We start from the raw sequence: 14737 nt of genomic DNA on the forward strand, positions 1-14737 counted from the left end.
TTCAGTGACCTGTCTCAGTGAACCATCTCTTCACAAGGTCTTTACTATTAAGAAAACCATCTTGAAATCTGTTCTGAAAGGCAGCAAATCAAATCTGAGATACTGGATGCAGTAAAGGGATAGAATATATAGCTGGTGGGTTTGCAAAATGAAAATTCTGCAGAGACTTTACTTTGTTTTTAACTGAGAGGTGTTCAGGTTTTGCAGTATAGGTGAGGGAGAGAATTCAGAAAGGGCTGGGGAGCTTTAAAACAAAAGAGACTTTGTAGCTAATCCTTATGTCTTTAAACTCTAGCTATGAAGCCTTGCTTTTCAAATAGTTGTAAGCGCTGTAGGAAAAGGAATGTGTCAGTGTAACATGCTTTCTGGACCATGGTGGCCTTTCTCACAAATGAAAGGTTGCAATCAAGGAGCAAGAGGTAAAAATCAGAAATCTCTTCAACTGAGCCCTTAGTGTCCAAGGAAGATCTAATCAAAGCAATGAAGAAGTGCTATGCTTTCTAGAAGAGCTGATATAGTACTGTTGGGTACTGAGTCTTTTCTTAAGTTGGCAAAAAATATTCTAAATTCTTGGAGACTCTCCAAGTCTTGGAGACATTTTTCTTGGAATAGTTGTTTGACCAGAGAGAATTTTTCTGAATCAGAGGTCACACTGGACAGTAAATGAAATCCTTGGTTTGTTGTTAAAATACTAAAGATAAATAATTTTTCCTTATCACGTGCCAAATATATATATGCAAGCCTATAAAATGTTTTAAAATGTGTCCCTCATCTGGAAAATGTACATGTAATATGTACATGTACAATGTAATATACATTACTTTCAGCACAATCAGCTTAAAAGAATGGGATTTCTACATCAGGATTCTGAGATTTTGATTTCTGAGTTACTTTTGACACCTCTATTGTTCCTAAAAGTTTGATTGCATTTTTCTTTGGATTGATTTGTCTTATATTTGTTTCTCTTTAGGTAGAAGTTCTCACATTCTTTACTTCTTTTGCCTTTCTGCATCTATTCCATTGTATATCAATGTTAAAATCGTCACTCAGGGCTGAGCAAATAACATTGGACCAAAACCTTTGTTATTGGCACTGCTGTATCAAGGCATTACAGTTTGCTGTGAGTGCTGTGCACCCTAACAAAACCAAAAACTTCTCGTATTCAAATTTCAAGATCTTCAACTGTTAAGGACAGTGTCACCTATCAATGGTGGTAGCTCATTGATGTCTAGAGTCATGGATGCTGTTGTGGTCAGTAGCACTTCTTCCCTGTGTTGTTTTATGCAACCACCTTTCTGAAGGCATAGCTACATTTTTAGTGGCTTTTTTTTTTTTTTTTTTTTTTTTTTTTTTTTTTTTTTTTTTTTTTTTTTTTTCCCTATGCTTTGATCTGGCAAGATTTGGATTGATAAAATCTTACAGTTTTGGATTACCATGGCCAAGTGACTATGTGATTGTATCCTGCAGGTGTGACTAGGCTTCTAAATGTCATCTGATTCTGCTAAGGAGCCAAATTGTATTAAAACACCCAGACAATGAAATGGAAAAGGTTTCATAGCAACCTTGCTTCACCTGGTTTTGTGTGCCTTGTATGCAGGCATAGATTGTAATGCTTATTCATGTTGGACAAATAAGAGCACAGTGAGTTGCTAAGCCAGCAAATGTGACCTTTAGCTTTTCTCAATTCTGCAAAGATATTCATAATTTAATGCTGCAGTTACATGGTTTTATGCATTTAATTCCTAATTATTTTTTTAAGTACTGCCTGCCTGAAGACCCAAAGCTTTGATGCTCTACTGAAGCTTGTGTGTTAAGATTCATCTAAAACCTGAGCTGTGGCATGTGCTTTTTGAAGTCTTTGAACTGAGTATAGCTTTAGTTTGAGTTCTGTCTACTTCAGAGGGAAAGGAAACACTTTCCTATTCCGCTCACAGACAGCCTGTGCTGGAGGGATGCTGCCTCTCTTTTCACAATGACTGCAGCAGCTAATAATGTGTAATCCCTGTGTTACTGCTCACAAAGAAAATCAGTGTCATTGGAAAAGCAGAAATCGGTAGATATACAGGGTTTACATGGGTAGATGCTTATCCTTTATTTTATAAACCACATCCTTTAGAATCTGCCATTATTCTGCTTTTTATATGGTAGGTGACAAGATTTAGTTTCTACAACTTTCCTATTGTGTGTTCCTAAATCATCTATATAATGAGAGGCAAATCAAGGGGGAGGGGAAAAGGGGGAGGTTTTGTTTTCATTCTTTAAGATAAAATTAATAACTCTTATAAATGATATTAAAAAACTGTATAAAATGTATGATTAATAAACAACATGCTATAAGTCTGGGTCTAAAACATGTCTTTTTTCCCAACTTGTGGAAATACTGTTCCTGGATGTCTCTTTGCCAGCCTGCCAAAAATCTTGAAAGCTTGGACAAATAACCATGGCAAACAGATCAAGTGATTTTCTGTTGCAGTGAGGCCAGTGCAGCAGGGCTGGTCAGAGTATATGAGTTGTGCAAAGCATGCTTCCACCTTCATATTCAGAATTGTCCAGGCAGAATTTTGAGTCCCACTGAGTGTGATGGATTGCACTTTAACTTATAATATCCAGATCTGGATGGTTTGATGCTCTTAAGCAAATGTGGGTGCAAATTTTCAACATTTGTAGATGATGATTTAGATGAGATTGCCTGTTTCCATTATTATATTCTAAATTGAGTTAAGCACGGTTTTATATATATATATTTATTGATGGTTTGATAATTCAGCTGATGGTATCAAAGTGCTGGCTACAAAGTGGTATTTAGGGATTCACCCTCGCTCCCTATAGAAAAGTCTGGGACAGGTTTTTTTTACAAAGATGAAGGGAACATAAGTGTTTTGGTGTCTTTTTTTTTTTTTTTTTAAACTGACTAATTCTGGTATTGGGTTTTAAAAAGGGCTAGCACAGTAATGTTTAAATCTTTCTATTATTTTATTTTGAAGGAGTTAAAACTTGATGACTTTTCTACAAGCACTCTTATGCCAATTCAGGATTTAAGTTTTCACCTTTTCTAGTGACAATACTAGGTCAAGCATGTTTCTACCCTATAATTATATCTGTGAAACAATTCTTGGAAGGATTTGGGTTACAGCTGAGAGTCTGTTTGAGTCCAAATTTCCTTTTGCCAAAAGAAGACTTCATTAAATATAAATTTTCTATTATCTGTATAAAATTAAGGCAGAGCTAAAAATTATTTCAGCTTTAGTCTAAATCATGTCAAAGAATTTTTGACATGTGCACTGAATATTTTTAAATGACAGTAGAGTTATGTTTAATCTCCTGAAAGATGTTTACTAGCCACTTTTAATAAGCTGAGAAGTTTATTAATCTTGATGAATATTGCCCATACATTTTTCTAAAACAGATGTTTGAAATATGTCCTTGATTGTACCTTATCTGTTAAGGTGACCTTTTCTTCCAGATCAGCCTTTGCAATTTTTATCCTTCTCTTTGTCACAGACAGATGATCATGGTGTTCTAGCCTGAGTTTAGCAACATCTAAAATAAGTCATCTTTCTTACTTAATCATGTCTCATATAGACCTGTGCTCTGTAGATAGTATGGCTGAAAATTCATTTACAGCCTTTAGAATCTCTTACTAAAAGAGAGGGAGATCAGGTCTTTTGAGATTAATTTTAATAACAACTAAAAGCACTGAGGAAAAAAAAAAAAAAAAAAGAGAAGTACGCTTGGTATGTATTTATTTACAATTGAGTCTGCTATTCTGGGTAATAAATGAGGTGGGATATGGAAGATAAAGAAAACCCACACATTTAAAACATATGTAAAATAACTGCAAGAGTGTTCTGTACATAATCTATATTTAAACATAAAATGAATAGATAGAGTGAGGTTAAAAATGAAAAGGAAAAAGTTCAGGATCTTTTCTGCATGTATTATGGTTAGTCTGAAATCTGGGTAGTTTTTCCATGAGTAAGTGAAAATTGACTATCCTTCACGTCTGTTTTGGCTCAGCTAAAATATGTCGACTACTACTTCCACTTAGAGCACATGTTCTTTGTATCTTGTTCAAAGTTGTCTTTTACCTGTGCCATATTTGTTATATTTTGCAGATTGCAGCTGAGGCCTACAGCGTAACCAGAATGATTATTTTAGCTGCTCCCCTTGGCTCCCCCTTTTTTTGAAATAAAATAATTCTGTAGTTCTAATATCTCTTATAAGGTACTAAAGGAATTCTGTCTTTCTCATTAAGGCCATCTTTACAGTACAAAGATATTGTGAGAATACTGGGGAAGAATCTGACCGTTCTTAGCTTGTATTACCAGGCAGACCAACAAATCTGTTTTGTTAGTTTTTTTCCTGTCTTTTAAAATCATTCTTAGTCTCTTGTTCTTTAGATACTGCAAATAATGGAAGATTATAAGGCAAATTATCTTAAAGGTTTAGACTAGGATTTTTTTGTTATATTCTTGGCATGATCTGATTTGATTTGTGCTTTCAGATGCCTCAATCACAGTCAGAATAAATTGTGGTACTGTTTGCTGTTCAGCCAAGATGTACTCCCTCTGTAATACAAAATTCAAACTGCTCTTTAGATACTCTTCACACTACTCTTTTAGATACAGAAGATACAGAATATACAGAGTAATCATTAGATTAAAAAAAAAAAAAGTTTCAGGAAATATTTTTGGATGAATTTCAGTTCTCTTTTAGAAAGAGACATGCTTTATATGAAGCTTCAGAATTTGCAGAAAAGGAGCAATCATCACATTCAGTTCTGCTCCCGTGCTACAGGGAGAGGTGTGGTACCACGTTCTGCAGTAAGTGCTGTCCTCAGAAAGGATTGTGAAAGAGGTGAAGGAATCCTTGACTGCTTACGGGATGACATCACGGGTTTCCAAATGCTGAATCCAATTAAAACTGTCATGGCCCTATACTTAACTATTTCTTGCTGAGGTGGTTGTCTTTTTATGTATATTAATCAACTTCAATATTTAACAGTATTCATGACTTTTCTGAACTTTGACATACTTATCTGGTGTTCTGGCAAGTTGCAGAAGTTTCTTTGTTCACTGAATGCCATTTCCTAGAAGCGTTCCAATCTTTGCTTTCTAGGGGACATGGCCATGCAAATGTGCATATCTGTGATTTCAAGCTAACTCTTCAGGGAGATGTGAGGATGCTGTTTAAATTAGTCATCTCTTAGCAACTGTTATATCAGACAGATAAAATGTTTCTGAAAAGATCTGGAGAAAGTAGGTGGTAGCAGATTCTGACACTAATTGCCTTTAATGTGTCTTTAAATAAGATGCATATCTCTATTCCAAATCTTGTTCAAAGAATAGAGGACTACTACTGTTTTAAGATTAGGAAAAAACCCAGAATCATAGTTTAGAAGCAAAAATTAAGAGAAGGTAGGTGGTAACTTGTTGTGCTCCTAATTTCTTGTGCTCTCAGATGGAACACAGACCCACCATGCCCAAAGCATGTACCTTCACCTTCAAGTCTTCACCATCCTGGGCAGCGTTCATGAGCACTTAAGGCTGAAGGAGAGGAGGCATCTTTCCAAAGCATGGCACCTGAACAGTGTGGTTGTATCACAGACTGAAATCTGTGGTGGGGCAAGACAGAGGAGAGCTGAAGACCTTGTTCTTCACCACCTTTGCAACATGTCAGGATCCTGTAGATGAACAAAATGTGCAGTCCTGTGCTTTGCCTTTCCTTCTGCATGGTCCCAGTTCAGCCTCATCCCCTCCCTGATACAACTCTGCCATCCCTCATCCCCAGGGTAGTCTCTGAAGTAGTCTGTCTATGCTTCCCATATAACCCAGGCTTTTGTTCAAAAGTACCCAGTGAAGAAAAGATGGAGACAGATTTTGGCATGTGTGTAAAAAATGAGGATCACTCAGATATAAATAGCTGTGCCATGGTTTGAGTTTTTACAGAACCCAGAAATCATCCATTATCCAGCAGGTGTGAAAATTGCTTTAACATTAAAGCTCTTCAAGGATCAGAACAATAATATAAAAGACTCTCAAAACTTTAGTTCTTCATTTTTACTCTTGATGCCAAGTTATAACTTTGATTTCAGTCTGACTTCACTGGAATTATAAATGTGCCTCAGTTATGTTACATGTAGAACTTGATTGGAGCCTTATAGAAAGCCTCTGCTTTTGTAGTGGCAATTTCTGCAGTATGTTTTAATTCTTTCCCAAATAAACAATACTATAGAAAGAAATTCCACTGGTTACCAGAAAACAACAACACTGGCATTTGATCTTTGCACTTACAGACATAAAGTATTTTTTAATATAAGCTTGAAATCTGTAGAAGTTATTGTTGTGTACATTGCTTGATCCATATGATCTTGGGCAAGGGCTGTGGAGATGCTATTTTCAAATTCTAGAATAAGATCTACTCATCTTTATATCTCTGAATTTAGCAATTCTTCTTTAATAATTGACTAGTTTTAGATTGGAAAGATAGTATGCTTCTATGAAAAAGAATAATTTTAGTTGGGCAATCTCTAAATTTATCAGATATTTTTCTATGTTATTTGAGGCACTGTCTTACCCGCATGCCAATCTCTTTTCTGAAAGATACACTCAAGTTCAGAGGTGAAGTAACAATCTTCAGAATCTGAGAACAGTTTTTCACCTTTATTTGAAACCAACCCTTTTTGTTTATATAACAAATACGTCCATGCATTTGGTAGTTATTTCCAAATGAAGCTTTTGTAAAGGTAGTGTTGGAGGCCTTTCTAGTGGGAGGAAGCAGAAGTCCTTTTGTATCAGTGGGTGTGTATCCAGCCATATATCCTACATACATTGCAAATAAGTTGTCTTTTTCCATCTACCCTCCCCAGGGGGGAGGAAAAATTACTGCTTTCTTTTAGTAGTAAATTTTGATGGGCAGATAGAAAGCTGATGCTGACTGCTCCAGTGTTTGTGAAATTCACAGCATTTGGAAACTTGGACATCAAAACAGTGCAAATATGTTTTGATTCATCCAACTCTCTTTGCAGTGCTGACATTAGCACTGCAAACTTGATTTATTTCTATCTATAATTGCTTTGACTACTGAGAATGGAACTATTTATTTATTTATTTATTTATTTATTTTTCTTTGCGCATCCCTGCCTACTGAGATTAGACACTATGGGAATTTCATTTTAAATTCTTTTTATACTGCAGGAAACAGGGGTTTTTTTAGAAAGCCAAGGTTGTCCGCAGTCCTGGAACTTGCCAGGAGGAATTCTAGCATGGAAACTGGACAACAATGACAGCTGAAATTGCACAAGAGAAAATACCATTTTGCAAGTGACAGCTGGAGGAAAGCCAGGATGCGAAGTCAACAGCTGTCTTCTGTTGTCTCAGTACAGCGATTTCATCACTGGTTCACAGTGAGAATTGTGATTTTTACCAGCCTCTTAGTTTGGGATAAAAATACTATTTATTTGTAAGAATGCTATAGCTGAATGATTTTGTGTCTTAAGAAAAAACATAGAGTGAGTATAGATTTTTTTGGCAAGGCTTTTGATGCTCTCTCACACAACATTCTTCTGTGAAGGTGTTTGAAGTCTGAGTTGTGGTCTGATGAACAACTACATAGTTTGGATCATTGAGCCATTGAGAGAGTGATTTTAATGGGTCATACTTTGCTTGGAGGCTGGTAGAGAGAGAAGTTACTACAGGGTTCTGTTCAGGTTGTGTTCAATATCTTAATCTGTGACTTGGAGGAGGAGCTCTTGGGAGTCTTGCTCCTGGGAAAGAACAATTCCTCACAAAGTTACAGGCTGTGGAAAAAGTACTGGGGCTGTAGTAGGTGGAAAGGCAAGCATGGGACAGCAGTATCTGCCTGACAGCAAAAGCAGCAACAACATCCTCAGCTGTGTGAACAGACACATAACCTGAGATCAAGAGAAGTGATGATCCCCTTTACTCAGCATTTCTTATAACGCATCTAAACTACTGTCTTGGTTTCGTAGAAGAGAGGAGTCTGCCAGGGGAAGCTGGAACTTTCCTTGGAATGGAGAATGTAAACTCCATCCATCCAAATTATTATAATTTTGCACTTGACGGCCTTCAGGCAAAGATTTGGGAATAGGAATAACAGTTGTCTACTAGGAATATTAAAAAAATACAAATGAAGTAAAGCAAGCAAACAAAAAAAACTATAAAAAAAAATCCTAGAAACACTGACAGAGTCAGAATATGACCTGACACCCTGGTCAGGGTGTTGGAAACAGTCCAAATAAGTCCTCCTGCAGTAACAGATGTGGTTCTGTTGGTGTAGAGATGATCCTGTAGAAAGGGTCCAGTGATATGGTGAATATGGGTGAGATGGGTCTGGTCTTCCTCTGGAATCCAGTGGAAACAGGCTGCCTTGGTGTTCTGAATTGCAGGTTTTATACAAGTAGAAATGCTTGGCTCCACCCACTGGGTGGAGCATCTCACACTGAGAAGATGTAATTTTATCAGTCATGTGGTGAGCCTTAATGGCCCATTAACAGAAGACATGCCCCTGGAGGAAGGATGGATTGTGGAAGAGATAAGAACACTGCTCCATCTGGTTTTAACAGCCAGCTCATTAACATAAGGCATCCGCCTCCTCCCCCCCCTGGAGTTATGAGGAATGGTTTATACAAGAGATAAAGGAAAAGAAAACCTCCCCAACCAGTTTCAACAGATGGAACATAGAATACACATTTTTGGTTACATATTGCAACACAAGACAACTAATCCTTGCAGTTTGGGGCCCCTCTGAACAAGAAGGGTATCAATATGCTATAGGGAGTTCAGCAGAGAGCTACTTGTGATGAGAAGCCAAGGAGATGGGGCTATTGGTTTAAGTCTGAAAGAAGGATGACTTGAGGAGCAGTCCATCAGCTCCTACCAGGAGAACATGAAAGACATGGTACCACGCTCTTTGTCTCTTGCTCTCCCACCAGGAGTAAATTGAAAAAAGAAGAGCTGTGCTGAAAGGAAAAGGTTTTTCACCATGAGGACAGTGCAATGGCTGTGCAGACAATACATAATGATTTTCCATCTGGGAACAGCCCTGAACAAGCTGACCTGAGCAGACTCTACTTGGAAGAGACTGGAGTAGAGGGCTCCTTTGAGGTCTCTTCCAGCCAGTATTATTCTGTGATTATCTACAGGGGGCACTTTATGAAACGAATAGAACAGCTGTGTCCTGGTCTCACACTTAAAATGAGAAAACTCAAACAAATCTCACAAAAAAAACATCAAAACCACCCCCATCACAAACCCACAACACGTTCACTCCTCAAATATTTCCTATATAAAGACAGGGGCATCAGTAGGCATATATATATCCTCAGAACAAAATGAAATGCCCATTCTCCCTCAAGGGTCCTTCTCCATCCTGTTGTCAGACATGCAGAATAAGAAAGAAACAGAGAAGGGTTCTGTATGCGACATCTGAAGATGAGACTGAACAGAGACTTCTCCTTCAGGTCATTAACTGTTCCATGGGCTTGCTATGTATAGAAAGGGTTTTCCCTCTTTGGTTGGGACTCTGTTTTATTTTACTCTTTTTTAATAACTTTGGTCACTACCATTTGATCTGACAAGAGCTTCCCTCAGGGCCTTTTCCAGAATCATGACAATATATTAGTGTCATTCCTAAGGAAGAAGGAAACTAATATGTGTGTGTATGTGAATGTATTTCTTGATTGGAGCTCTGCAAGTGGGGGGACAAAGAACAGGATGTAGTGATTGCAGAGATGAACGCAGAGAGCTAAGTCAGGCACTAAGATGCATGCTCAGTCTCATGGCAGAAGAATGTTAAATGAAGATGACCATAAGAGAAGACAAGTGATGCCACAGAAAACAAGATCCAGCTCTTTGTGAAGCATCTTGGGAATGCTGATCTCATATACAGTCATGTATTTTTAGATTTTTTTTTTTTTTTTTAAAGAACCAGTGTTCCCATGCAACCCTCTCTGATCTCTCTCCTACCCCTTGTCCAGCTTAAAGCATTGCCTCTCTTGGCAAGGGCAGGGTCCCATCAAATACACTTGTGGACAGGAAATGCAAACCCAGAAGCACCATTGATGAGGAAAAGTGATTTGTCCGTGAGAAGCTAATTGTGTGTGCAGTACAGCTGGGGAAATAAAAGTGTTAGGGAACTTCTGTTGCAGAGGAGTTTGTGGCTTGAGGAAAGAATATTCAGGTAATCACATATAAATATGCTATTCTGTCTGTATGCAAACCTCAAAAATCTGGTTTATTAAAAAACAGAACAAGAAACTCCACTCAAAAACAAACAAAACTTTTTTTACTGTTTTCACTTTTATTTTTAAAGTTTATGAGTATTTTTTTGTTTCTCTAGATTGCTGTTGTATTTGCCTTACAAATACCTTATTATCCACAAACCCTTAATCAGAACATGAAAGGATCATTTTATCTCCTGTGCTGCTTTTTGTGCTCTATTTCCCAAGGCTTCTATTGATTTTTTTTAAAATGCAAATAACTTAAAAGGATATAATTTCAGTTGTTGCAAAGCAATTACCTTTAGTTAGAAAAGGTTTAATTGTGATTTTATTTGAATGCTATATTGGAATTTCTTCTAGTAGTTCATGATGTTTCTGTGCTTTAAATGAATTAATTATGTGCATGTAAAAATATAAAAAATATTTCTATTAGTTTTTTTAAAATGTTATTAGAGTTATACTAGGACTGTGTAGGGATTCCCAAACTGTCAACTGCTTTCTGAAGAAATTTTTAACAGGTACAATTTTTTTAGGTACTGGGGTTTTTCATTATTGCCTTCCACAAATGATCTTGTAAACAAATTTATTGATAATAGTAATAGTTAGCATTAAATAGGCTGAGGATAAAGACTACAAACATGTTTTTAATGATATGGGAATGTGGGGTTATTAATTTCTAATGTATAAATTTCTTTGGACTTCTGCGAAAACTGGTCATATCCTACTGCTATATAGAGAAGTATATAGTGCCTGAATTGCAGGGTGATGTTTTATAACTACTGCTTCTTTTATAACTACTGATGTAGCTGCTTCTAATGATATGAGTACATTTTATAGTAGTATGGAAAGCTTTCATTGTTCCTGCATAAGGATCAGATTTCTTAACTGATTAATGTTCCAGTAACTTTGGGATACTTTCATATAAGTGCTCTCCTTTGTCTTTTAAGCTTGATCTAATTCTCTGAAATTACACTATTGTTCTCCAGAAACCTCATTTCTACAGGGTAAGAAAGTGTGGACTTCATTTAGGACACTAAAGGGCATTAAAGACATTTGCCTGTGTTTGCATAGTATGATTATTTTAGCTTTCCAGATTTTTCTGGGTGATTTACCTGTGAAATAAATTTCCCTCTTAGTAGACTGTGTCAATGCAGTGGATGGGCTCTGCTATACTGAGAATGTACTTATAGAGCTTGTTTCTTCTTGTGGACCTTAGTCATATGCTGACACCCCTGTCTAGTGCTGAGGGGCTCAGTTTTGTCCATCCTAAGGAAACACAGTGATCAGGGAAAGTGGCTGTGTGGTGTGCAGACAAGATGGCTGTTTGTGCAGACAGCCAAAAGTGCAGTTGTGGCTGTGTGTTGAAGGGGCAGCATGAGCAGGACACACAGCAATAATGGCCTTTCATCAGCTGCTGTGTTCCCAGTCAGTGTCAGCTCTCTGCAGAGTCTGTGCCACTGCTAGCTGTGCTGGGCATCAGCCAGCCCCAGTGTCATCCCATGGGCTGTGCTCTGCTGCCTCTGGAAGCAGGATGGTTACCCATGGGACAGGAGGGGTAGACAGCACTGGGAGCTGAAAGCACTCATGTCAGACACTGTCAAATCTGCATCTGTCTTTTGATAACCACTCAGTCAGTATCAGTATCTTTTGATTTACAGTCAAGACTATGACCTGCAAAGTTGCCCATGTCAGTTCTGTGGCACTCTGGATTATGCCCAAAAATTTCGGGCTGACTGAATTCTCTCAAGTTTTTTCTCACCCCAGGCTGCTAGAACACATCTGAGTGCTTCACCTTTTCAAATTCCAGAAGCAGCAGTAAGGTAGAGGCAGTTGCAAAAATGCCTTGGAAAGGCTTCCTAGACTGGGCTGCAGGTCCTCTGTGCTAAATCAGACATGGGCAGCGCAGAAATGCAGCATTTCCGTAACTATTAATCTGGGAATTCTGTGTAAGGGACAGGGAAGTTTTTTAGTGCATAGATTTGATTTCAGGAAGATGTGGTAGTGCTGCTCCCCTGTGTCTGCTCCAGCAGCAAGGCAGACAGTGCTGAGTCAGAGCTTCAGGGCAGATCCTCGCTATCCTAGCTGAAGGCAGGAAATCTAAGGTGCACTTCCTTTCTGCCTCTCCTGTTATAGCAGTAGTGCACTGGTCTTGCACTACATTTGGAGTCAAGGCTCCAAGGATCCCAGTCTATGTAGTCAGTTCTGTTTCTCTCTGTTCCCCCCCTCCCCCACTTTACTGTCCCTTGCTCAAACGTTTGCTCCTAAACATCCTTGAAAACAGGGCTGAAAGATCCTCTGTTCTATATATTTTCAGGGACAATTTTCTCAGGCAAGGAATTGTTTAATCCCTATGTGGGGAGTGAATAATAGGGGAATTTTTTACCTAACAAAAGCTCTCCAAATGTTAGTTTTATCTGAGCAGTTCCATCCTTGATGAATCGACTGTCCCTCTTAAAAGCCTCTTATTCTTCAAGGCTATGACTTTTATTTTTGTACGACTGTTTTTGTTTGTAACACTTGCTGTTTCCATTCTTCTTTGTTTAGATGTTTTGACAATATTAGTGGGCTTACTGTTTCAAAGACAGCATTTTAAGGCAAGCAACATCTTACTCTTTTTTGTAAAGCAAGGTACTGTGCTATTTGTAGATAACGTTTACTTTTCTGTTTAAATGCAGTTAGTCTCATTTTGAAATGACCCCATGTTTTCATATAACAGTCTCCTTGACAAGAACCAAATGCATAGCCCATGTGGGTTTCATGTATTCTTAAAGAGCAGGATTACATCCCTAAAACAAATAACCTCCTTCACTGAATACAAGGAAAGGCTGGAAATTTAACTCTCTTCAGCTTGTTACTGCATTTATCTTCTTCTATGTGTGGTGTACAACTGAGAAACTGTAAGAGCTTAAATATCTTTTCAGCTGACCTCTTGATGTTATGAGGCATTTTTTCCCGCACCTTATACTTCTTATCTTTGATTATGAAAGTGAAATGCAAGTATAGTAGGGCAGTCTCAAAATTTTTAGGGAGCCTCTGGAATGCAGAGCATTAATGCAGGTATTTACTCCAACATTAGAAAAGCTATCATTTTGCTTCTGTTATGTACTTTGTATTGTTTGTGCTCAATGAAATATGGTATTTAGTAGATTATTTTGAAGTTTTGTGCATGTGTCAGCTTCAATTCTTGTTACATTTTGATTTGCGTGTCATGATAACTATATAGAGGAGAGGGAATAACAAGTTCTTTCCTTCTTTTCTGTAGTTTCGTTGATTCTCACACAGCAGTAGAAATTTCTTTTTGCACCTTTTCCTCATCAGTCTCTTAACTTTTTCTTAGTATTTAAAGAGATTTAGTTTTCATCATATGCACTTGCTTGAATGTAGGCATGCTGTGGGTATATACTTGATCTATGCATGTTTCTCTACTTGTAGCTATGGTAAGTACTCTTAAACTCATTGAGATTTTGTTTGTTATGTAAGTGAAAGTACATGTGGGTCTGTAAAGATGTCAGCTGTGTCTGTTGCACATATCTAATGTGGCAAGACAACATGTATTTGGCACAGAACTGTACATGATGTTTACATAAAACTTGAGAGTAAGTGCTTTTAGTGTTGCTCACTTAGTGATTTCATTGGCTTTTCTCAATATTTAAGACATCATATGAACATGGGATTTTCAGAAGTGTTTTCATTGGTATAAACTTTGTTCCTGTCAAAATCCTAGCTGTGGATTTAAAAATTATCCATGTTGCTCAATATTGCTTAATGGCTTAAACTTCAGAAAAAAATCTCAGAGGGGTAAATTCAACAAAATTTGCATTAGAAAATAATAAATACTTGTTCTCTGTAACAGTTTCCATCAAGGGAAAGACAATTCTGTAGAAGGTAGAGGATGTTTCTGCTAACTTTTAAGCCCATTTGAGTACAACAAAAACTTGTTAGCACAAATATGTTTCCCACTACACTACCCTACAGATCAAAATCCAGTTGTCCCTGAATGGTGGTGCTTCCTCTACAACCTTCTCTGCTTTTGGCTTTTAAATAGATGCTTACATCATCTTTAGAGGTGAGTGTTTCTGTTATCCTAGAAGAAATTATGGGGGAAGATCAGACACTTGTCAGGGTGTCCTAGTTTTGGGAGCTGCTGAGAATGTGAGGACTTAAGGTTCTTTGGTTTTGATTGCAAATGCCTTATTTTCAGACAGATGGTTAGGTCAGCCCTGATTCAAGCCCAGTTGAGGTGAAATGCAGAAAAAAGCAGAAGTTTTTTTAGAACATTAGAACAGTTAATTGGTTTAAAATATTTGATCCAGATAAGAAGAAATTAAAGAAAATATAATTTATTAATCAATATTCACCTGTATTTTCTGAGATCATTTAAAGATGGCACTTTAAATTAGACATGGGCATGCATTGGTTTTGTTTTAAATGAGCATGAGAAAATGATGTGGAGTCCATTTGATTTATGCTGGTCTGGAAGGACAGATCATATCTGGT

At 37.5% G+C, this 14737-nt stretch overlaps 1 protein-coding gene across 1 annotated transcript in view; it reads left to right on the forward strand.

Moving 5' to 3' along the window:
* NAV3 (neuron navigator 3) overlaps positions 1–14737 on the forward strand; it is a 546625-nt gene that overhangs the window by 167903 nt on the left and 363985 nt on the right. The gene's annotated exons all lie outside the window — the stretch shown is intronic.

This window comes from Hirundo rustica, chromosome 4 (genome assembly GCF_015227805.2).
Source record: "Hirundo rustica isolate bHirRus1 chromosome 4, bHirRus1.pri.v3, whole genome shotgun sequence".
Classification (NCBI taxonomy): domain Eukaryota; kingdom Metazoa; phylum Chordata; class Aves; order Passeriformes; family Hirundinidae; genus Hirundo; species Hirundo rustica.